This window comes from Camelus bactrianus, chromosome 2, assembly GCF_048773025.1.
Source record: "Camelus bactrianus isolate YW-2024 breed Bactrian camel chromosome 2, ASM4877302v1, whole genome shotgun sequence".
NCBI lineage: Eukaryota > Metazoa > Chordata > Mammalia > Artiodactyla > Camelidae > Camelus > Camelus bactrianus.
Window position 1 is genome coordinate 98,169,643 of NC_133540.1, and position 24,667 is coordinate 98,194,309.

Below are 24,667 nucleotides of genomic sequence, written 5' to 3' on the forward strand. Positions count from 1 at the left end.
AGTAGTAAAATGTTATTGTAACTAAATCTTCATTCATAGATCCTAAACTTGATGCCTTTTTATGTGTGATTATATGCCCGACTGAAAAACGCCACTTCTATGTTGCATTACTTAAACTTTTATTTGTAGGAATCAGGACAATGTTGGTATCAAAATATTTAATCTTTTTACACGCAAAAAATTCTATTACTGTATCATATTTTATTTAATCCAGGAAATATTTGTTCTTTAACCAAGGTAATTCCTTGGTAATTCAGTTTAGGAACATCGTGTGTGTGTGGGGGGGTGTGCAATGAAAGATAGACTGAATGTTTATATGCCCCACTCCATAAATTCATCTGTTGAAATTCTAACCCCCAGTGTGATAGGACCAGAAGGGGAGACCTTTGGGAGGTGATTAGTTCATGAGGATGGAGCCCTCATGAATGGGATTAGTGTCCTTATAAGAGACCCCAGGGAGCTCCCTTGCCCCTTCTGTGAGGAGGACACAGGGAAAAGAACCAAGAACTAGGCTGTCACCAGACACTGAATCTGTTGGCACCTTGAACTTAAACTTCCGAGCCTCCAGAACTGTGAGAGAGAAATTTCTATTGTTTAAGCCCCTCAGTCTATGAGATTGTTATAGCAGCCCAAACGGACTAAGACAGTGTGTGTATGTCTGGGGGGGGGGTGTGTATACACTTTGATAATTTAAATTCCAAATGCATCTACTTTGTAAGGTGTTTTCTCTTGTTTCTATTTGTTTTCTTCCAGTTATGGATACTCCAGGTAGTCCCATCACTCTGACTGTGGTAAGAGTTATCAGAGACTAGGACAGCCCTATCCCTGAAAGGAGAAGAAATGCAGTTCCTTCTTTTTGTGCCTGCTCTTCCCTGACATCCTGACATTCACCAACAAGGACTTGCTGGGAGACTCTATCTCAGACTTTAGTTTATCACTCATACTGCAGAGTGTATCACAATAGGAAGGCTTCAGTGGTTCACAGTCAGTGCCAGAGTCCTCATTAGGAGAGGGTTTCTCTGACTCAGCCAGAGAGGGAGTACATTTCTTGCTCAGAATACTCCAGTGTCATTTTAAAACATTGGATTTACAGAGGCAGTTTCCTTCTAAAAGTAGGCTATGAAAAATATATTCCTCTGACAAGATATGTACACAAATCCGTTTTCAGGGAAGAGTTTTTCTTTCCATACAATTTAACAAACATTCGAAGAAAGATTATAAAGGAAAGATTTGTATTTTCTTCTGTATGCTCTAGAATATCACCAAGAACAAGTTTTTGTTTGGTTTCACTTGGTTCCACTGAGTACATGATTTATGTTCATAAAGAAACTACTCCAGTGTCAGAAGTTAGTAAAAATAAAATAATTTTTATAAAATGGCCTCTTTTATAGGTGCTAAAATATATATGGCAGGTTAGACAAATGTTTCCAAACATTTTTTTTTCTTGTTTTGGAGATAAAGGGATTTTGAACTAGTTAATGGCGAGAAAGTCACATTACTTGATATCCAATTAATAATAACAAATTTGTAGTAGATGCTAAATAATCATAGAGTGCTTACTATATGCCAGGAGCCATTCAAACAGCTTTGCAAACATTAGCTTATTTAATCTTCCCACCAACTCTATGAGGTACCTATTATTGTTATTCAAATTTTACATATGAGAAAACTTTTGCAGAAGTCACCACTTACTTGCCCCATGTCACGTTGTAGTGAGACCGGGTTTGAATGCCCGCAGTCTTGCTCTGTGATTTGTGCTCAGAACCACGGGGTCATGCTGCCTTGTTCCAAAGTGACCCTGAGTAGTATTTTAAAACTTTGCTACAAAGTTGTGGCTATCTCTCTTAGGACATTTTAATCTGTAAATAAAGGTACCATTTTCTTGTCTCAGCCATTTTTCCAACAGCCTTTTTTTTTTTTTTGGTTTTCAAAACTTTTATTTTTTATTATTTTTTAAACATTGTTTTATTGAGTTATAGTCATTTTACAATGTTGTGTCAAATTCCAGTGTAGAGAACAATTTTTCTGTTATACATGAACATACATATATTCATTGTCACATTCTCTTTTGCTGTGAGCCACCACAAGATCCTGTATATATTTCCCTGTGCTACACAGTACAATCTTGTTTATCTATTCTACATTTTGAAATCCCAGTTTGTCCCTTCTCACCACTCGTCCCCCTGGCAACCACAAGTTTGTATTCTATGTCTATGAGTCTGTTTCTGTTTTGTATTTATGTTTTTTTTTTTTTTTTTAGATTCTGCATATGAGCGATCTCATATGGTATTTTTCTTTCTCTTTCTGGCTTACTTCACTTAGAATGACATTCTCCAGGAACATCTATGTTGCTGCAAATGGCATTATGTTGTTGGTTTTTATGGCTGAATAGTATTCCATTGTATAAATATATCACCTCTTCTTTCTCCAGTCATCTGTTGATGGACATTTAGGCTGTTTCCATGTTTTGGCTATTGTAAATAGTGCTGCTATGAACATTGGGGTGCAGGTGTCATCCTGAAGTAGGGTTCCTTCTGGATATATGCCCAGGAGCTGGATTCCTGGGTCATATGGTAAGTTTATTCCTAGTCTTTTGAGGAATCTCCATACTGTTTTCCACAGTGGCTGCACCAAACTGCATTCCCACCAGCAGTGAAGGAGGGTTCCCTTTTCTCCACAGCCTCTCCAGCATTTGTCCTTTGTGGACTTTTGAATGATGGCCATTCTGACTGGTGTGAGGTGATACCTCATTGTAGTTTTGATTTGCATTTCTCTGATAATTAGTGATACTGAGTATTCTTTCATGTGCCTATTGATCATTTGTATTTCTTCCTTGGAGAATTGCGTGTTTAGGTCTTCTGCTCATTTTTGGATTGGGTTGTTTGTTTTTTTCTTATTAAGTCGTATGAGCTGCTTATATGTTCTGGAGATCAAGCCTTTGTCGGTTTCATTTGCAAAAATGTTCTCCCACTCCGTAGGTTGTCTTTTTGTTTTACTTACGATTTCCTTTGCTGTGCAGAAGCTTGTAAATTTCATTAGGTCCCATTTGTTTATTCTTGCTTTTATTTCCATTGCTTGGGTAGACTGCCCTCCGTAGAAGAGCATTTTTGAGATGTATGTCAGATAATGTTTTGCCTATATTTTCTTCTAGGAGGTTTATTGTATCCTGTCTTATGTGTAAGTATTTGATCTATTTTGAGTTTATTTTTGTGTATGGTGTAAGGGAGTGTTCTAGCTTCATTGATTTACATGCTGCTGTCCAGTTTTCCCAACACCATTTGCTGAAGAGACTGTCTTTATTCCATTGTATATTCTTGCCTCCTTTGTCGAAGATTAGTTGACCAAAAGTTTGTGGGTTCATTTCTGGGCTCTCTATTTTGTTCCATTGGTCCGTATGTCTGTTTTTGTACCAATATCATGCTTCTTGTTTACTGCAGCTCTGTAGTATTGTCTGAAGTCTGGGAGAGTTATTCCTCCAGCCTCTTTCTTTTTCTTCAGTAATGCTTTGGCAATTCTAGGTCTTTTGTGGTTCCATATAAATTTTATATGATTTGTTCTAGTTCTGTGAAATATGTCCTGGGTAAAATGATAAATTGCATTAAATCTGTAGATTGCCTTGGGCAGTATGATCATTTTAACAATATTGATTCTTCAAGTCCAGGAGCATGGGATATCTTTCTATTTTTTAAAGTCTTCTTTAATTTCCTTAATCAGTGTTTTATTGTTTTCTGTGTATAAGTCTTTCACCTCCTTGGTTAGATTTACTCCTAGGTATTTTATTACTTTGGGTGCTATTTTAAAGGGGGTTGTTTCTTTACTTTTTCTGTTGATTCATCATTAGTGTAAAGAAATGCAACTGATTTTTGAACGTTAATCTTGTAACCTGCTACTTTGCTGAATTCTTCGATTATTTCTAGTAGTTTTTGTGTGGACCTTTTAGGGTTTTCTATACGTAGTATCATGTCATCTGCATATAGTGACACTTTTACCTCTTCTTTTCCAACTTGGATCCCTTTTATTTCTCTCTCTTGCCTGATTGCTGTGGCTAGGACTTCCAAAACTATGTTGAATAGGAGTGGTGAGAGTGGGCATCCTTGTCTTGTCCCAGATTTTAGTGGGAAGCTTTTGAGTTTTTCACCGTTGAGTACTATGCTGGCTGTAGGTTTGTCATATATAGCTTTTATTATGTTGAGATATGTTCCCTCTATACCCACTTTGGTGAGAGTTTTTATCATAAATGGGTGTTGAATTTTATCAAAAGCTTTTTCTGCATCTATTGAGATGATCATGTGGTTTTTGTCCGTTCTCTTGTTGATGTGATGTATTACATTGATTGATGTGCGTATGTTGAACCATCCTTGTGTCCCTGGGATGAACCCCATTTGATCATGATGTATAATCTTTTTTATGTGCTGTTGGATTCTATTTGCTAGTATTTTGGTATGGATTTTTGCATCTATGTTCATCAGTGATATTGGTCTGTAATTCTCTTTTTTGGTGGCGCCTTTGCCTGGTTTTGGTATCATGGTGATCGTGGCTTCATAGAATGAGTTTGGGAGTATTTCCTCTTTTTCAATCTTCTGAAAGAGTTTGAGAAGGACTGGTATGAGTTCTTCTTTGTATGTTTGGTAGAATTCCCCAGTGAAGATGTCCGGTCCTGGAGTTTTATTTGTAGGGAGGTTCTTAATTGCTAATTCGATTTCATTTCTAGTGATTGGTTTGTTCAAGTGGTCAGTTTCTTCTTGATTCAGTCTTGGTGGATGCCTTTTCATTTTTAGACCTTTCAATTCAGCCTGTGTCCACAAATATTTCGGTGGTTCAGGACTAATAAAAGTAAGTTCCTCTAATACTAGGTGCTTAATAAATGTCTCTTAAATGAATTAAAATGCAGTTATCAGTCTTATAGAAAGACCTTAATTTTTCATTTTCTGTATGAACAAACCCAAATGGAACCAGACATTTTAAAGTCAATATACAACATACAAAGAATATTTATTGTTTTTCTTTGCCTAGTACTCTCCTTTCTTCTGGAAGAAAGTCCATCTTTAGTATGGACAAGCCATTCCATGTGTAGTGGCAGGGCTGCTCTCCTGCCATTTGCTTGACCGCAGCACAGGCATGAGCACATGACCCTGGCCTAGACTTAGCTAGTGACAGTCCTCTTTCTCCTGGTCACGGGGGAACCTACGACCTGAATCTGACTGGTTCAGGGCTGTACAGATGATCAAGGTAGGATGGTGCCTAACCTTTTGTCTCTCCAAATCCATCCTTCTTTGCCTTGCCTTTTGATCTTGAATCTGGATCCTGAAACGTTTCTCCTTTACCTGCTAGTGGAATACTAAACTTCGTCAACAGAGGGCAACGGAATGACCCTGCAAGGCAGTAGCAGCAGGAAGATGCTTCCTTTCCAGGCTCTGGTCCTCTATTATTACCACTATTTAGGATGGGAGCCTGGCAGGTGCTCAGGGGAATTCTAGCGGTGCCCCTAGGCCAGGCCCTCCTGATCAGCAGCCCTGCATCCCCTTGGGCCACAGTGAACTCTTTTACAGCCCAGCTGCAGCATGTCCACGCCCTCCCTTAAGGGCAAGCTGCTTCTGTAGCCTGACTGGGCTGGGCTCCACGACAAGCTGCTTCACCAGCAGCAGGCTTCTGGCCCCTGTGTTAGTCACCACCTCTTCAAAGAGGCCTGAACCTCCTCCTTGGTGAGGAGGGTTATCCTTTAGTCCTTAGTCTTCTACTGTTCAGTCATCCTTAATCTAAAGTTAATAACTGCTGTTTTGTACCTGTTCCCTGTTCAAACAACCAGTGTGGTTTCCATTTCCAGATTGGATACTGACTGATGTAAATGTCCATCAGTTTTCTCCCTGAAATTTTACACAGAGATTCTGGGAGAAAAAGATGGTTTCTCTCTTTACTGGATCGAGAGCTGTGAGTATAAAGTAAAAGCTGGAGCTGCTTGAGGCCGTTGTCCCCAAACACAGAAAAGCTATTTTGAGTTAAAAAAAAAAAAAGATGAAGTAATGCATAGAGATAAATAGATGTGAGAGACAAATGAAGATGGAGAGAGTTCTGGTGATGTCTTTTGACTCCTTAGATCCAGCTGTTCCTGAAGACAGTTTTCCAGTCATGATCCACCCCCCCCTTTTTTTTCTTAAGCAAGTTCATAAGATTTCTGTCTCTGGAAATTGAAGAAACACTAATTATGATAGAAAGTAGTTTTGCCACAAAAGAAGTAACCACCCTTCATTTTTTGGTTTTAATAGTATCTTTAATTTTTAAAAGGATTACTTATTTATTTAACTTTTGTTCACAATTTCCTGAAGGCAGAATTGGAAGGCTGTCTGCTGTCAGCCCTCCTTCACTGAGGGAGACTGGGGCCATGCATTGCAGTGTCCCCCTCATGGATGCCTTATTCTGAGGAATCAGCAGAAAGAAAAGTGACCGCCACTGAGATAACACACAATCGTATATTAGAGTTGTCCAACTCCAGCAAAATCTGAGAGTCAAAGAAGGGATATGTTAACCTGATCATTCAATAAACTGTTACTGAATTTCTCCATGTTATGTATAAGGGATTGCGGGGGCTGTTAGGAATACAAAACTAAACAAACTCCCCTAGTTTTAAGGAGATTTATTAACTGTGTGTTTTATTTTTTGCATTCTGATGCATTGACACTTGGGGCCTTGCTGACCCTGGAAGGGTCCTATCCCCATCACCTTCCTTATCAGGCTCTCATATTCTGAACCATCCATCATATCACCCCAGGACCATGTGACAGACATCTAGGGAACCCCCTAGCTCCAGAGCCTGCTGAAATTAATCAAGCTAGCCAATCCTAAGTCTGCTTACCCTGCCTGGCTTTTCCTTCCCAGTCCTTCCCTTGGAAACCACAGTAAAGACTCTTGCACATGTTTCCCCTCTCCCTCTGCCTCCTGATGGACCCTGGTGCTTCCCTATGTGACCTTCTGTGATGTGGCATGGCATGCCCCAGCCTCTTGGGATCTGTGAATATAACAAACTATCTTTTCAATGGCAATTGTCTCCTGATCTGTTGATCTTACTGAGCCTCCAATATTCTACTTCTACACTATACAGGGACTGCATTAGGGGAACTTTAAAGTTTTTCCTAGTCCCAACTTACCTAAAGCTCATTGAAAACAGAGGCCATGTCCACCTAGTCACCATTGTATCCTTGTCAGTAAATCAGTTACGTTCTAATTATCCCCTGTGAATTTCCAAGCATGTTCATCTAACATTGCTTACACTCATTCCTTCTTTCTGATTTCTACTAACACCACTCCACATCAGGCTCTTATTGACAACTAACTAGGCTCCCTCTTCTGATCACTCCCTTCATCTTTTCTTCTTTCAGGTTTCTGTTCATGGTCAGTTCAAATGCCACCAGATCCACAAAGCCTCTCCTGACCCTGTCAGCTAGGGGTAGGCCTTCTATTTCGTTAACTGCCATGCTGATATGTTTCAAATTTAATTGCACACTCTACTTTTTGCTCTAGTTATCTGTGGCCTTGTTTTATCTCTGTATCAGATTGTAAGCCTCTCCCTTGAAAGAGAGAACTGTATTTAGACATCTCTGTACCCTTAGATCCTAGCACAGTGCCAGGTAGGAGGTGTTTCATGACTGCTGAATGCATAGAAATACTGGATTATAAATTCCTTGAAGTCAGGGACCATGTTTTACTTCTCTTTGTATATCCTGGAATGCCTATCACAAGATCTTGCCTATAGGTGATCTATAAATATTTAGTGAATTGAATAAGCCTGTAAAGTAGGTAGAATAAGGAGTATTAATAACTCCATTTAGCAGATAAAGAAACTGAGGCTCAGAGAAGTTAATGCTTTTCCTAAAGTCATCAAGTTAGTGTGAAGTAGTAAAGCTGGATTGGAACCCAGGTACTTCGGAACCCACTTACTCCAGAGTATTTCTCACTACCCACCATCACAGGAATAGCTGGCATACCTGAGTCATTCTTAGGAATGACTAGGTGCTAGAAAGTTAAGGTGCTAGGAAGATAAGGATGCCATTGAGAAGTCCTCTCACAGGGTGAGATCTTGTTCTCTGTTAGATATGCTATAAACGGGACATTTATGTCTCCCCCAAACTTATATGTTAAATCCTAACCCTGATGTGATGGCATTAGGAGGTGGGGCATTTGGGAGGTCATGAGGGTATATCCTTCATGATGGGATTAGTGACCTTATAAGAAGAAGCTAACAGCTAGTTTACTCCCTTTCCTCCATGTGAAGATACAAGGAAAAGTCAGCAGTCTGCAACCCAGAAGAGAGCTCTTACCAGAACCTGACCATGCTGACACCCTGCACTCAGACATCCAGCCTCCAGAACTCTGAGAGACAAATGTTTGTTGATAATGGCCCAAACTGACAATGACATATGTTTTTGAAACCCTCTTGATTTTTATAAGATGAAATGAAAGATACATTCCTAAGTGTATTATGACCTTTATTGACAAAGATACTTGGATATGTCTGCAGTATTGATTTAATAAAAGGTGAAGATTTAGAATAGCATTGCTGCAAAAGATGAGGAATTGGCAGGTATGAGGAATTTAGCATTATTTTCTTGAGAATGACATGTTGTAAGTTGATCTGAATCTCTTTGATTTCCCAGAATTTTTATTGGCTAGGTATATTCCACCCGGGCCCCCACATCCACCTTGGCAAAATCTCATGAGCTACTGATAAATTATTAAGCTCTGATGCAAACCCAAGTGCTAGGATTAAGCATAAAATTGTATGTTCATCAGTGTCTAGTCAAGAGGCAGAAAACACAATGGTTATTTTGACAGAGAAAATGTAATATGGAGAATTGCTGACTAGATACAAAGAATCTTTAACTGAAAAGGTAGAAGAAAGGCTGTGTGTCATGGACGTAGTAGGAAGCAGCCACCACCCGGACTAGGGAACAAAGGAAAGAAGTTGAAATGATTAAAACTTAGAAACTTAGAGGAGAAGCCCTTGGGAGCTGAAAGTCAGGTCTCTGAGGAGGGACGCTGTTAGGCTGGTGAGGTGGGAGAATGTACCTGGGAGTGTTGCTGATCAGGTTCTGTAAGGCATGCAGACAGGAATGACTTTCATGCAGGATGATGTTTATACTCATAGATCTCTGGAAACAAGAGGCACAACCTTTCATGCAAGGCCACACGGGGAAGCACCAGGGTGGGTCAGGAGGCAGCTGGGAGAGGAAAAATCATGGGCACAAGCTTTTATTGTGATCTCCTTGGGAGAGGCAAGGCAGGCACATTAAACAGTTTAGGACTGATTAACTTCTGCAGGCCCTAGGCTGTAGGAATGGTTCCTAGCTGTCCAGGACCTGGCTCTGGAGTGACTGAGGGCAGGGGGGTAGAATGGGTTTGGTGTGTGAGCATTTGATAAAGGACATGGTTGGGGTATGGGCTGTGAATTGGTTGGTTTGCATATAAAGGAATGTCCACGGCAAGTTGTTTGCCTTCTCTAGAAATTGGCTAACCCTGGAGGGGCAGCCCTCCAGGGTCTGCAAGGCCCCCATCATATCAAAGTATCATAAAACATAGAAAATAAAAATCATGGTTAATACAGCTGGGCTGGTGTTCCTGAGTTCTAAGTGCTGCCAGCTGCTTTCCTAGGTCTTTTTTCCCATAAATTAAACCTCCTCCCTCCTTTGGGATCAGAGAGGGTAGCTAATATGTAACTTCAAAAGTGGAGGGAGTTTCTGGCCCTAATCATTGAACTTAACAGCAATTCAAAGATTCCACACTGGAAGTAATTTCCTAAGTATTCTAAACATCCTAGAAGAATATACACACCCATCTCCTCACCTCACTTGAAGACCTTCTCTTCTGTGCTCTTGGTTCATTACTAAACATCAGGTATCTGCTGATAGCAGAGATTTTAAACTGCTTTTTAAACTGGAGACAAAAGTTGGGCCCATGATGAGCATTACACTTACCTTCTACCAGACCCTTCTGTGCTTCCTCCCGTGTGTCCCCTCTCCCTATTGCCAGGACTCAAGAGATCTCAGAAAAAAAATTTTTTTATCCACAATAATTACCAGTTGCGTTTGTAAACGGTATTTTTAATTTGTCAGAGTTTTATTTCTCCGAAATTGAAACTTTTATGATATGAGTTGGGTGAAAAAGAGAGCCTAAGAAAAAGCATTTGCACAAATGTTTTATTGGGGAGTGTGGTCCCAGGGCAGCAAGAGTGAGGGGAAGGCAGGGTGACACAGAGAGGAAGGGTGGACCATCACTGCCCTGGCCACAGTTTCAAAAGAAAACACAGCTGGTGCCTTGGTCACACAAGATGTCTCCGGGTAGGCTCTCCGGAACCACGGCATGTTGAAGCAGTTCATTGTGGAAAAGAAATGAAATAAATTGCTCTGTTTGTTCCCTCCTTATAATTCTCATTGGTCAGAGTTTGCCCCATTGATCCCTTTGGACAGCTGATGGGAAATCCATATCCCATGCTTTGCAACTCTGTGGGTTGGTAAGACTGGACTTGGTGTTGGAGCTGCCGTGGCTTCTGTTAGCAGGGGCATGAAGGAGGCCATGCCAGCCTCCTGTCTTCCCCCATAAAAGGAGACTTCAGCAGTGTTAGGAGAAGAGGCAATGATTGCAGTGGCCAGAGCTCTCCACTAAGCAACTGGCAGGTGGCAACGAGCCAATGTGAGGATGCACATAAATTGAATCTGGTATAGATAGTAATGGGTAAGGAGTAAATCAGAGGTTGGAAATATTTGTAAATACAAATGAAAGTAATTGGAGAGATGAAAAGTCCCAGAAGGATATGTCTGGAATATGCATTTATAGAACCTGGGCGACAGAGGTCTCTATCCACATGCGGGGCAGTGCTGCCCTGCCTTAGGAGGCTGGAGACCCCGTCCCAGTTCCCTGTCTTCCCTTAGCTGTGGAATGATCTTGGATTAGTTTCTTTTCTCTGAGCCTCTGTTGTCTTATTTAAGAAATGAAAGAGAATCAAAGCTGATGTTTTTTAGTTCTAAGATACATGTTTCAGAGAAACAGTTTTGCAGGAGTAATTTACATGCATAGTCTTTTCAAATTTCACTAAATAAAAATGAGGAATTAGAGTCAAGAATATCACCAGACAGAAACTCATTTTTAACTTAATATACACACTAATGGGTCTGACAATGAGCTACTGCCCTGGGCAGCCAGCCAATCTGAATTCTAGGCCTGACTCTGTCAGCAGAGCAGCAATTCAAAGATTCCACACTGGAAGTGTGGAATATGATCATATGTAAATCAGGAAACATCTATCTCTGGGCTTCATCAAAGCACAAGCTCTGGTCTTCAGTCACCTTTGTTGCAGTCCCAGGGTTAGCACTGACCAGCTGTGTGACCTTTGGCACATTACCTGATCTCCCTGATTCTTTTTCCTTAGCTGTCTGGTGGGGCTGCCATGAGCAAATGCACATGAAATGTCTGACATAAGTGTACACACTCAAACATTTACTAGTATTTCCTTAATTGTAAAAAGTAGTTAGACCCATAGATCCCTGGGGCATATTTCAGCTTTAACATTCCATGATTCCAAATTCTGATTGATTACACAATGATTGCAAATGCTTACTGAGCATTTATTATGTAGGCAGTCTTGCCTTCAGGGAGAACCCAACCTGATTGACACAGTCCCGTAAGATTAGAAACCATGCACAATAGTCTACAGTATTGAAATAAAGAGTGATATCTTAAAAGCATACTACCTTTTATTTAGAGTTCTGAGATTGAAGACCTATCAAGCACATTGTTCTGGGAAAAAGCATTGTCAGTGTTGGAGGATATGCTTATGACAGGTCCTTACAGTTCTTTAAAAAATAATTTTATAGATGTCCATTAGTATGTATTTAACTTATAACTAATGGAGTATTGTTGGAAGAGTATTCACATGGAGTTTTATTCTAAAGTCTGAAGCATGGTAAATTATATATCATTGCTTAGTGTAACTACTCTTTATAATGATGTCATTTTTCTAATGGAAAAAATAAACATTAAAGTTAATATTAAACTGGCGACTTGAGTTGACGTGAAGTGGAAATGTTTTCTGTTGGTCATAAAAGTTACCATGGGTACAAAATACTCCACACAAAAAATAAAGGACAATGTCAAATCACTCTGTAGTACACCTGCAACTAACATAATATTGTATGTCAACTATATTTCAATTAAAAAAAAAAAGACAGGGTTTTCTTCATCAATAGCAAAGACTCTCCAGCCATTTAGAGAAACACTGAATGCAGGACTCTGACGATACAGAGGCAAAATTGGAAAGGTATATTATTTTGAAAGTGTTTTCAGATTAGAAAAAAGTTCATTTTTAACAAATAATTCAAAGCAAAATGGAGAAATCTGTAGCATTATTAGGCATTCAATAAAACATGAAGAAAAGTAATTTAAGAAGGCTTAAGGCAGAACTCCCAGAAATTTATTTTAGGATATTCAGGAAGTTGCTATTACAGGGTGCAATGTGCTATGATGGTAAGATGCTAAACTTTTGATTTAGAACATGTTGGTTCAACTACTTAATCTGCTACTCACTGTTTTGAATTACCTTGGCCTAGGGTTCTCCTCTCTTTGTATAAAATTGAGGGATTAAATAAAGTTACTTTAAATTTATTATAATTGTTTATAGAATTATCAAAATTTTATATACATGTAATTTACTTATTTAGTTTTTTTTCAGTCGAAATATAGTTGATTTACAATGTTTTATTAGTTTCTGGTGTACATCTATAAGTATATATATTCTTTTTCATATTCTTTGTCATTATAGGTTATTACAAGCTTGTGAAAATAGTTTCCTGTGTGAAACAGTAGGACCTTGTTGTTCTGGATTTTGGCCACACTAATAGGTTTATAATAGTACCATTGTTGGTTATTTGCATTTCCCTGATGACATATGATGTGGAGCATCTTTTTCATATGCTTATAGGTCATCTGTATGTCTTCTTTGGTGAGGTCTCTGTCAAGAACTTTGGCCCATTTTCTACTTGAGTTTTTTTCTTATTGTTGACTTTTAAGAGTTTGCATTTATTTTGCACAACAGTCCTTTATCAGATGTATCTTTTGCAAATATTATCTCTCAGCCTGTGGCTTGTCTTCTCATTCTCCTGATATTGTCTTTCACAGAGCAGGAGTTTTTAATTTTAATAACATCCAGCTTATCAATTCTTTCTTTCATGGATTGTGTCTTTGGTTAATGTTATATCTAAAAAGGCATCACCTTACCCAAGGTCATTTAGGTTTTCTTCTATGTTATCTTCTAGGAGTCTTATAGCTTTATGTTTTACTTTTAGGTATGATCAATTTTGAGTTAATTTTTGTGAAGGGTGTAAGGTCTGTGTCTAGATTCTTTTTAATTTTTTCTGCATGTGGATGTCTAGTTGTTCCACTGTCGTTTGTTGAAGAGACTATGCTCAACTATATTGTTTTTGCTTCTTTGTCAGAGATCAGTTGATTATATGGGGGTTGATTTCTGGACTCTATTCTGATCCATTGATATATTTCTTTATTCTTTCACCAATATCTCACTGTCTTGATTACTGTAACTTTATAGTAAGTCGTGAAGTCAGATAGTGTCTTGTTCTTTTTCTATGGGTAAAACAACTTTTCCTGTCTGTTTGAGTACATTACTTATAGTTATTTAAGGCATTATTTTGCCCACATAGTCTCTGTATTTCCAATGTGGCTCCTCCCACACCCTATTCATTTGTTTGAGTTTCTCTCCTCTTTTTGTGCTACAGACTTTCCCTCAGATATCTGGGGATCTTTGGCCATCTGCTCATATGTAAGGGCTCTGTGCTGATTGGAAGCTCTGGGTTTGTTGACTGTGGAATTCACTGAAGGGTGATTTGGCAGGGAAATTTTGTGCTATCTTTAGATGTTAATTTGGACTACTCATGTTCCCTAGAGAACTATTTTCCAATTTCTTACTTGAAAGGTACAGCCCTGGAGCTTCATCCTGGAGCTCATCAAGAAAAGAGGTTGGGGAAGGGTGTGTACAGGGTCTTCTCAATGTATATAAATGCAGTATATAAATATCTGTTAATACTCGCAGTATATAAAATATCTGTTTAAGTACTCTCAACTGGGCTGAATGTCCTCTAGTCCAGAAACTGTTTTCTACCTCCAGAAAGTAAACTCCAGTGTTTGGATGGGGTAGGGGAGAAACAATTGATTTGCTGCATAGGGTGGGAGAGAGTGAGCTGTGGACCTAACTGCTTCTTAAACAGACACTAAGTCAATCTTTCAATAGCTGTATGTTTGCCCCTATTTCAGAGGTACTTGGTGCTGCCAATTCCAGATCTTTGTGGGATTCTGTAGTGAAACTGGATTGCTTCTCAATTTTCCTTCTGCAGGTTTAGGATTTAGGGCTAAGTCAGCTTTCTGAGTCAATTACCATGCAGTCACTGTTTTCCAGCTTACAATATTTTGTTGCTATTCTTCCTTTCTCATTCTTTTATTTTTTAATGTTTAATTGATTTACAATGTTGTGTTTGTTTCTGGTGTACAGCATAGTCATTCAGCCATACAAATATATATAAAATAATATATATATATATTATTTTTCACATTCTTTTTCAATATAGGTTATTACAAGATACTGAATATAGTTCCCTATGTGAAACAGTAGGACTTTGCTGTTTATCTATTATATATATAGTAGTTAGTATCTGCAAATCCTGAATTCCTAATTTATCCCTCCTCACCCCTTTCCCCCCTGGTAACCATAACTTTGTGAGTCTGTTTCTGTTTTGTAAATAAGTTCATTTGTCTCATTTTTTTAGGTTCCACATATAAGTGATATATGGTATTTTTCTTTCTCTTTCTGACTTACTTCACTTAGCATGATAAACTCTAGGTCCATCCATGTTGCTGCAAATGGCATTATTTCTTTTTTTGGCTGAGTAGTATTCCACTGTATGTATGTGTGTGTGTGTGTGTGTCTGTGTGTGTGTGTGTATACCACAACTGCTTTATCCAGTCATGTGTCAGTGAACATTTATGTTGTTTCCATGTCTTGGCTATTGTAAATAGTGCTGCTATGAACATTGGGGTGCATGTATCTTTTCGAATTAGAGTTTCCTCTGGATATATGCCCAGAAGTGGGATTGTTGGATCATATGGTATGTCTTTTTTTAATTTTTTAAGAAACCTCCATTCTGTCCTCCATAATGGCTTCACCAAACTGCATTCCCACGAGCAGTGTAGGAGGGTTCCCTTTTCTCCACACCCTCTTCAGCATATATCATTTGTGGACTTCTGAATGATGGCCATTCTGACTGGTGTGAGGTGATACCTCATTGTAGTTTGGATTTGTATTTCTCTGATAATTAGCGATATTGAGCATTTTTCCACATGTCTATTCTCATTCTTTTTATCTTGTGTGTTTTTAACACAATCTTTTTCTGTCATTTTTGTAGAATTTGTAGGGAAGGAAATTAGATGTATGTGTGCTCAGTCTTCTCTTTTTTTCCAAAATGCTAATGTATTTTCTAGTTCTGACAGTCTGTGAGTCTAAGATGGATGATAAATTGCAAAAAAAAAAAAAAAACAAACCCCACCTAATCTGAACTATGCAAGGCTGTGTTGCACAGAATATAGATTTTCCTGACTCCTGGGGCTTCCTGTACTAGCCACTCACTTGCTCAGTTCCACTATTGTCCTAGTAGATGGCAGTAGAAAGTGTGGCAAAATTCCCAACAACTTGTTTTACAACTTGTCTTTTCTGGTAAAAAGAACGCAGAAAGGAAAATGTTAAAGGTCATGGCTAAAAGTGAGAGTTTGCTGTTTTACATTATTAGTGTAATAATTCCAATTAGTTTTAATATTTTAATGTTTTAAAATCACATTTCTTTCAATAAATAATAAGCAAAGGAATGTATTATTTTAAGATGTTGTATTTGTTAAAAATACTTTCATGCCTCTCCTATGATTATACTGATTACACGGGGTATGTTTAGATAAAGAAACTGAGGCATAAAAGACCAGTCAGATAACCTCCTTAAGTATGTATAGCTAATGAGGATCTTTTCACACCCTTAGGAGGATATTGGGGGCAGAACTGTTACCATTTGTAACTACTATTTACTCAGCATCTACTAAGTGCCTGGCTATATGCAAAGACTTTCCACACATTGTTCCATTAATCTTTATAATGGTCCTCTTCCTTTACCGATAGGAAACTGAGACCCAGACAGGTTATGCAACTTGCTGAAGTGCACACAACTTGTACCTGCAGGACTGGGATTGGACCCCAGGTCTCTCTGACTTGAAAGCTTACTCTTTCTCCATGCAGCTTCCTTCAGGGCACAGGTTAGTAGCCTAGTCTAGTGGTGAACTAGAGGCAAATAGGTAATTACAATATTGTGTGATAAAGGCTGTGGTGGGGTTACAGTGTGGTGTTATGAGGGCAGTAGAAGGGGGACCTGGGAAATTACTTGGAAGAAGTCATCTAATCAGAGACCTGATGGGATAGGAGGAGCTAGCCAGGGAAGAAAGGGCCAGAGAGCATTTCAAGCTGAGTGGTGCAAGAGGCATTCCTGTACCTGGGGGAAATCAGAATCATTGAACAAGGGCCTTTGGGAAGAAGCATGGCAGGAGATGAAGAGGTGGGCAGGGCAAGAAGAGGAAAGGCGGGGGAGGGCGGAGAAGGGTGGTCAACTAGAAAGAGCTTTGAAAATCTATTGAGGGAGTTAGGAGTTTATCCTCAGACTAATAGGGAACCATTTAAGGGTTTTTAGCCAGGAGGAACACGTGTAAAAATTTGCATTTTATAAAGACCATCCTTGTAGCTGTGGGGAGAATGGATATGAGAGGTGCTGGAATGGTGGAGAAGTCGAGAATGATTCTCAGATATCTTTCTTGAACAAGTGGACAGAGTGGTGCCATTTACTGAAACAGCCTCAGGAAAAAAAAGTCTACTACACTATCTAGGAGAGCGATTGGATTAATCAGAGCTGACTTTGCACAAAAATTCAGTGTATGTTTAGAACTAACTGGATAGACCTATGTTCATGGTTGTTATCTTTATCAGGTTCAGAATCAGTTTAAATCTTATAAAATTTGGGTATCCTTGTACTCATCTGTATCCTTCCTCATTTAAAAAAATATTGTGTACATGGTTTTTTAAAAATTAAATTGAATCATACAAGCAACAGTGGCTTTCACAGATTTACTCTTTTAGATGTTTTTCCTTATAAAAAGGAAATATCAACATGAGATTTTAAAAGTACGTATTTATATCATCGGATTTGCAATTTTCCTAGGTACCAATAATTACTAAAAATGTACAAAATTGAAATAATGGAATTACACAATGCAACTTTTTAACATGAGTATGTTTGCATGAGAAGGAAAATGTTGCCCAATGTATTTGCTTATTGAATCCTTCCTCTACTCTTTATGATCTTTAGAAAATGTTACTGTTGGTTGTTCTGAGCATTCTGTAGAGCATACAATATTAAAAATACTAAAATTATAGAGCTGGAAAGAAGTTTAGATAATTCAGTTCTCTCATTTTACATTTGAGGATAATAGGAACCAGAAAGTCCCTATAGTTGAGGAATCTGAGCAAAAAGAAATTTCACTTTTTAGGTAGGGATATGAAATCACTCTGTGTCCTTGGACACTCACACTATACATGAAAGAAGACTGACAACTTCAATCTTCACGTTTTTTCATTGTAAAGAAAAGTGGAAAAAAATAGTGTTTAGTGGAGAACACTTGTCTCTTAAATACATCATTGAGTCTTAGCATTTATTTTTAGATGGAATGAAACTTCTCCATAGCTGCTTTGGGAAAACAATGTGGATCAATTTCACATTAAATGTGCCAATAGCATACACATATATAGGATATTGGATTGTAAATTACAAAAATGGAAACCAATTAATAAAAGCTATGATGTGCCAAAGAAATTGTTACCATTAAACATTTGTAGAGCTTAGGGTGTTCACAAAATATCTGTCATTTGCATAACTGCAATTTCCACACTTCCTAATAATGAAATTTCTTCTTGAAAGTTGATAAAAATATAAAGCACTTTTAAGAGCTATGAATTTCATATATACGTAACAATGTTGTACATTCTAAACAGTCTGTACTAGTGTTAAGGTAAAAAAAGGATAAAAATTTATATTTCTATCAGGAACAAAACAAAGTAGGGGAAAAGTTCATTCAAATAAACTTTTGACTGATAAACCATTTTTTCTAACATGTTCAGTGACTGATCTGAGACAATAGAAAACTACAAATTAAATGTTTAATTCTGCACTATTGGAAATAATAAAGCACTGTAGAGATTCCTCAATAAAGGCAATGTAATATTTAGTGTATCACGTGCATCATATATGGCTTAGGCTAGAGTGTATGTGTGAGATAATAGAAAATACAGATTGGTCTCTGTGCCTGGTTCCTAATACAGTGCTCCCCACACCCTTGTAAATTCCTAAGTGATAAGAGCACTAGAGGCATCTTTTGCTCTACTGAAGCGACTCTGGGTGGGCTCCTGGATGGGTTGGGGGGCCTGGTCACCAGAAAGACCAAGTCATACTTAGAAGCTTGGAATTTTTAGGCCTGCTCCCTCTTACCCACCACTTCTCCAGAGAGGGGAGAGGGGGTAGAAATGGAGTTAATAATTGATCATGCCTATGTGGGGAAGCCTCCATAACCCTAATAGCATGGTTTGGAGAGCTTCGAACTGAGTGAAGACATACACCTATGGGAAGGGTGATGTACCTGAGTTCCGTGGGGACGGGAGTTTCTGTGGTGGCACTCCCAGACCTCTCCCTATGTACCTCTTCATCTGGTGTTCATCTGTATTCTTTATCTTAGCCTTTACTAAACTGGTAAACATAAGTACGTTTTCCCCTGAGTACTTTGAGCTATTACAGCAAATAATCAAATCAAAGGGGAAGAGGGTGATGGGAGATCAAACAAGTTGTGGGTAACCTCGGGACCTGCTGCTTGGGATTGGCATCTGAAGTAAGGTGGGAACAGTCTCCTGGAACTGAGCCCTTAACCTCTGGGATCTGACCCCATCTCCAGGTAGACAGTGTTAGAACTGAGTTAAATCGTAGAATACCCAGCTGGTGCTATAGAGAATTGCTTGGTGTGGGGAAAAACTTCCACACATTTGGTGACCAGAAGTGAAATGTTTTCTGTGAGTAGCAAAGGAGAAACACAGGAGAAAAAGGAGGAGAACTGTAAGTTTATCCAATGCACTGTTTCTCTCCTAGGGCCCTTCATGCTTGAGCGTCTCTTGAAAGACAATGGAACTCTTCATAAACTTTTAAACTTGTTACTCTTTTCTCTCCAAGAAAATATAAAAAGGCAACCTCCTCCATTTGTATTTTCTCCCAACTGCATATTGCTGTAGAGATTCCATATATTTCTGGTGTAATTCCATTCTGAGGCCCTCTTAATGGCGCGGACCTGTGAAAAATGTAGAGAACCAGTTCATTCGGGGCAGTTGCTGGATGACACTGTAAGCACTTAAAAACAACTCAGGTGTATTTAACCTCCTTTCCTGGGACATTTAAAGAAAACGAGGCTATTTTGTTGTTAAGTTGCCCCACTAAAACGAGCAATAATATATCAGTCTAGTAAAAGACCTGGCCTTCTAAGCCATCATTACCATCTATCCTCGAATCTGCTCGGCTTCCACTGCCCTAAGGTTCCGCTTGTGGTTTTTTAACCCATGTCCTTACAGCTTTTTTCCAAGAGGGCCCAGATGGCAGTCGGTAAACGAGTCTGACTCGGGGGTGGGCTGGGGTGTGGGTGGGGTTGGGTTTGCGGTCCTCTTCCAACCTGGGCTCGCGGCTGCGGAGCTGAACGCCCAGCGTAGGACTGGGCGTCTCCTGGATCCAGACTCAGGGTGCACAGCGAGGTCGAGAGGCAAGAACTCGTGTATAGAAAGAAGCATTCGCGTACGTGACACCGTTTCTCAAACTTGCACCCAAGGGCACCTCCCTGCAGCTGGCTACCCCGAGGGTCTCCCTGACCCCCGCTAAGTTTATTTTAAAGTCGTGTATTATTTTAAGATTGCATGTAAATGATACATTTACTTCCACAGCCTATACTTACTAGTTTCAATATAAAATTAAGAGTTCCATTTCCCCCACCTCCACGCACTCATTTCCTTTCTAGCTGCAATGCCAGGCTTGCGGCCCCTTCCCCACATCCCACCCCCACCCCCACCCCCACCCCCAATCCGGGCTCATTGCGCGGGGCGGGGTCGGGTCGAGGTCTGGGCGAGGAGTCGCATTTTGCGGAGCGCCAGGGGGGGAAACCTGAAGGGTCTTCAGCCCGAGAGGCGGGGCCAAGGGCGTGTCCTCCCCAGACCCCCGCCCACCCTGCCGCCTCCCGTAAGGCCGCGAGCGCGCGGCGTCCCAGAGCAAGGCGAGTCCGGAAGCTCGCAGGTGGCCGGGCCCGGGTGGCCGAGGGGAAGGCCCTGGGGGGGGCGGCCTGAATCCTGGGGCGCGTTTGCGGACTGACCCTGTGCGTGACAAGGTAACAGCCACTCAGGAGCCCGCCTGCGGCAGCCAGGGCCGCTTCTCCCGCAGGGGCTACTCGGTGTGCTGGTTCCGAAAAGCCGCGGGCGCCGAGGTGAGCCAGCCATCGCTGAGGCCCGCCTCTTCCTTGAATTCGCTGGCATTGCTTAGCGAGGAAAATTGCCGCCTTCCTTTTCCTGGGAACCGTGTCTAGTAGCCTACTGACCCATCCTGCTTTCTTTAGTCAGTATGAATGAGAGATGTCAATTTGGTTTCCAAAATTAGGCAATAGAACCGGAGTAGGAATCCAGATTTTCTATATTTGCCTCTGGAGAAAGCAAGAATCAGAGAAGTGGCCCCTGGACTTTAAGTGGTGCTCCAAGTGTGGGGTGTACCTGTGGGAACTCTCTCTTGCTTGAGGAAGACTGGTTTCATAACTGAGGTCACACAGCATAGAAGAGAGAGGGGCTTGTTTTTTATTTTGGTTTTCCTGTCACAAACTGGATGAAGAATCCGTTTGTTAAGGGTCTCTCCTCTCTTCTCTTTCACAGAGAAGTGAAAAACAGCTGATAAGATAGCACCATTCCAACTCTTTAAGGAAAAACCCAGAAATATTTTTCCTTGTTTAATTTAGAACTCGGGAAAAATGTCAGATAAAATGATGTATCTACCTAGGCAGGCACCTAGATGTGGAATCTTTGGATTGCCCTTAATGAAGTAATGCTGGGGCAAAAATCTCATTGAGTCCAGGTGAGGATAGCACTTGGGCAATGAGACACCTGGTGTGGGGACCTCTGAGGACACAATAACAGCAACAAAAAACATGATATTTATTGAGAATTTACTATGTGCTTATGCGTGATTCTAAGCAAATTACATATACTATTTAATACAAAGTGAGATTCTGAGTGCTTAACTGCATTATTATTTAGTTTTGACAAGCATATGAAGTAGCTGCTATTATGAGTCCCATTTTACAGATGAGAAAACTGAAATATGGAGTTTTTCAGGTAGGTGGGTGGCCCTATTCTCCAGCTGCTAAGAGTATAGGCTGCCAACAGCTCACAGCTGCGCCTTCTCTCAAGACTAGCCCTTGCTAATGGAACAGCCTCACTGGGAAATGCCCAGGTGGTTACACCCCAAGACTTGCAGGTGTGGTCTGTAGCTGAAGGAAGATTGCTAGGAAGACACCTCCTGCCTCAAAAGGGAATAGCTTTGCAGTGTCGTTCATACTCCACAGCTGCCTGTGGGATCAGGCTGGGGATACAGCTGGACCTACATCTTTGCTTTGCTTCTTCCCTTTCCCTGTTCTGCTCGCCCCACTTCCCTCTAGTTTTCACCTGAGAACCTCAAATCACTAGGACAAGCATCCTTATCTCAGGCTCTGCTTCTGTGAAACCCGACATAACACAGCTACTCTGCTGTACAGGCATACCTCAGATTTGGTTCCAGACCACTGCAATAAATTAACTGTCACAATAAAGTGTTTCACATGAATTTTGTTTCCCAGTACATATGAAAGTTATTTTTACACTATAGTCTATTAAAAGTGTGTGATAGCATTTTATCTAAAAAATGTACATACCTTAATTTAAAAATACTTTATTGTTAAAAAATACTAACTATCATCTGAGCCTTCAGCAAGTCGTAATCTTTTTGCTGATAGATTTGCTCAATGCAGGGTTGCTACAAGCCTTCAATTTGTAAAAAACAAAAACAAAAAATCCCCACAGTATCTGTGAGGTACAATAAAAAGAGGTGTGTCTGTACTGGGTTGTGAAGTTTTCGGAATTTTATTCTTTATTCCCTAATGATAAGTCTATGGAAAGACAACTCACTAGTTTCAAACATATATCAGATGACTTTCTCTTACAGTTAGCACAGTGAAATATATTAAGGAAGCTATGCTGCTAAAATACTACTTTGTGTAAAGGAAATAATAGAATGGCTTCTTTTAGATGCCAGCTGGTAAAGAAAACCCTATTCCAACCAGGGATGGAGATAGCCAGAGTAGGTGACAGATAAGTAGTTATGCATTGAGTTCTTGATTGATGAAACAGGTTATGAGAAGGAAATGTGTTAATGCTGTTTTTAAAAGCTTTATGGAGAAACAGTTGACGTAGTGAAAGTGTACTTTTTGATACGTTGATATATGCATATACCCACAAACTATCACTACAGTCAAAATAATGAAAATAGACTTCACTCCTCAAAGTTTCCACAGCCCCTTTCTGGTTCCAGGCAACCACTGTTTTTTGTTTTAGTAACATAAGGTTGAAAAAGACTTTAGAGGTCATGAGCTTCAGTTGTTCAGTAGCTGGGCATGCCTGAGCACAAGGCATGCGGGGATTTCCATGGGCTAAAACCAGGAGGGATGTTGAAGTAACTGGGGCCAGGCTGCCATCTGCTCATAGGAAAGGAGATGCATGCAAAGTTTGATGCTGATGATAGCTTTGGCATTCAAGGCACAGATCTCACGTGTGACAAATTCTGATGAGGTTCAGGTAGACCTTGGGATTGGGACAACTTGGGTTTAGTGACAGGTTAAAGGAGGCCATGTGAGGGAGTGATGCCGTCCTTGAACTACACAACCAAAATAAAAACATACAAACTCAACTCTCCACCCAAACTCAGAACTGCAAGCTTGGGACTGGACAAGGAGTCTCCTGATGGGTGGGGCAGTGGATTTCTGCCCTTCAGGTTTGACATTCTCTTGGCTCTCTTATTGATTGCTGCTGGCTACATGAGACATACTTGCCCATTTTAACTCTTTGGCTCAAGTTTGCTACCTCATAGTCCAGCTCAGACATATTTAGAATGTTCTGAGGCACTGCTGAAGGCTCTGGCAAAAGCAGCAGAGTGCCATAGTTCTAGATAATCTGGCATTTCAAACCTAATTTTCTCATCTTTGCTTTATGGTTCTTTGTCTCATGCCTGGAAATCCCTTTCTTTGGCTCCTCAAAGTTCAACCAACCCAGTTCCCCACTAACTCCTTTCTCCTCTCGCTCCTTTCTAGAGGATTCTTAGAGCACAACAACTGATGGTTAGCTTCATAATCCAGCTCTTGATCTAGCTCAGTGGTCTAGATCTCAATGGTCTGTATCAGTGCTGTCCAACAGAAATACAGTGCAAGCCACAAATGTGAGCCACACATGTAATTTTACATTTTTAGTGGCCACTTTAAAAAAAAAGGGGGAGAACAAACAGGTGAAATTATTTCTTAATAATATATTTTCAACCCAGTGTCTCTAAAATATGATCATTTCAACAAGTAATCTATATAAAAATTATTAATGAGATATTTTACATTCTGTTTTATACCAAGTCTTTGAAGTCCACTGAGTACTTCACTTACAGCACATCTCAATTTGTATGAATGATATTTACATATTGGACAGTGTGAGTCTAGATATAGGCCTGGATCCAAAATTAACTAAGTATTCTAGGGGAAGAGAGGAAAAATAGGAGTTTTGTTTTGGACACACTGAGTTTGGGGTACTGGTAGCATCCCTGTGGACAGTGACAGTAAGCTTTTGGAAATGCAGTTCTAGAGCAGTAAGACAGCATCTTCCTTGGTTTTTGAATCCGTACCTTAGAGTTTTCCCCCAGATCCTAACTTGCACGTTAAACTGTGTATGTTCTACTCCAGTCAGTTCATCTCCATGTTGGCTGATTTTCTTGCACGTTTTCTCTGCCAAGCAAGTACATATCACATACATTTTTCTATACATTTATATCATCTCTCCTTCAGGTACCCTGGAAAGGGTCGAGCAGAAGAATGCGCACCGTTTTACTTCATGAAGAACCATTCTGTGAATGAACTATTATTCAGCATAAGCAATTAGTCTAAATATAACTTGGTTAGTATTTTTAAATCTGCATCCTAATTAATAGCTGTCTAGAATAGCGAAATCTGTAATATCTTAAAAAATTTTTTATCTAATTGTAAAAGTAATACATAAAAATGATATCACCTTGGTTAAAGGTTAAAAAAAGGATGACAATACTCAGTATTTCAAGCATGTGAAGAAATAGACACCTTTCTGTGGTGTGAATGTAAATTTCTACAGGGATTTTGAGGACTGGCAATATGTATTACAATTCTAAATGTGTATACCTTTGCTTCTGCAATTTCAATTTTA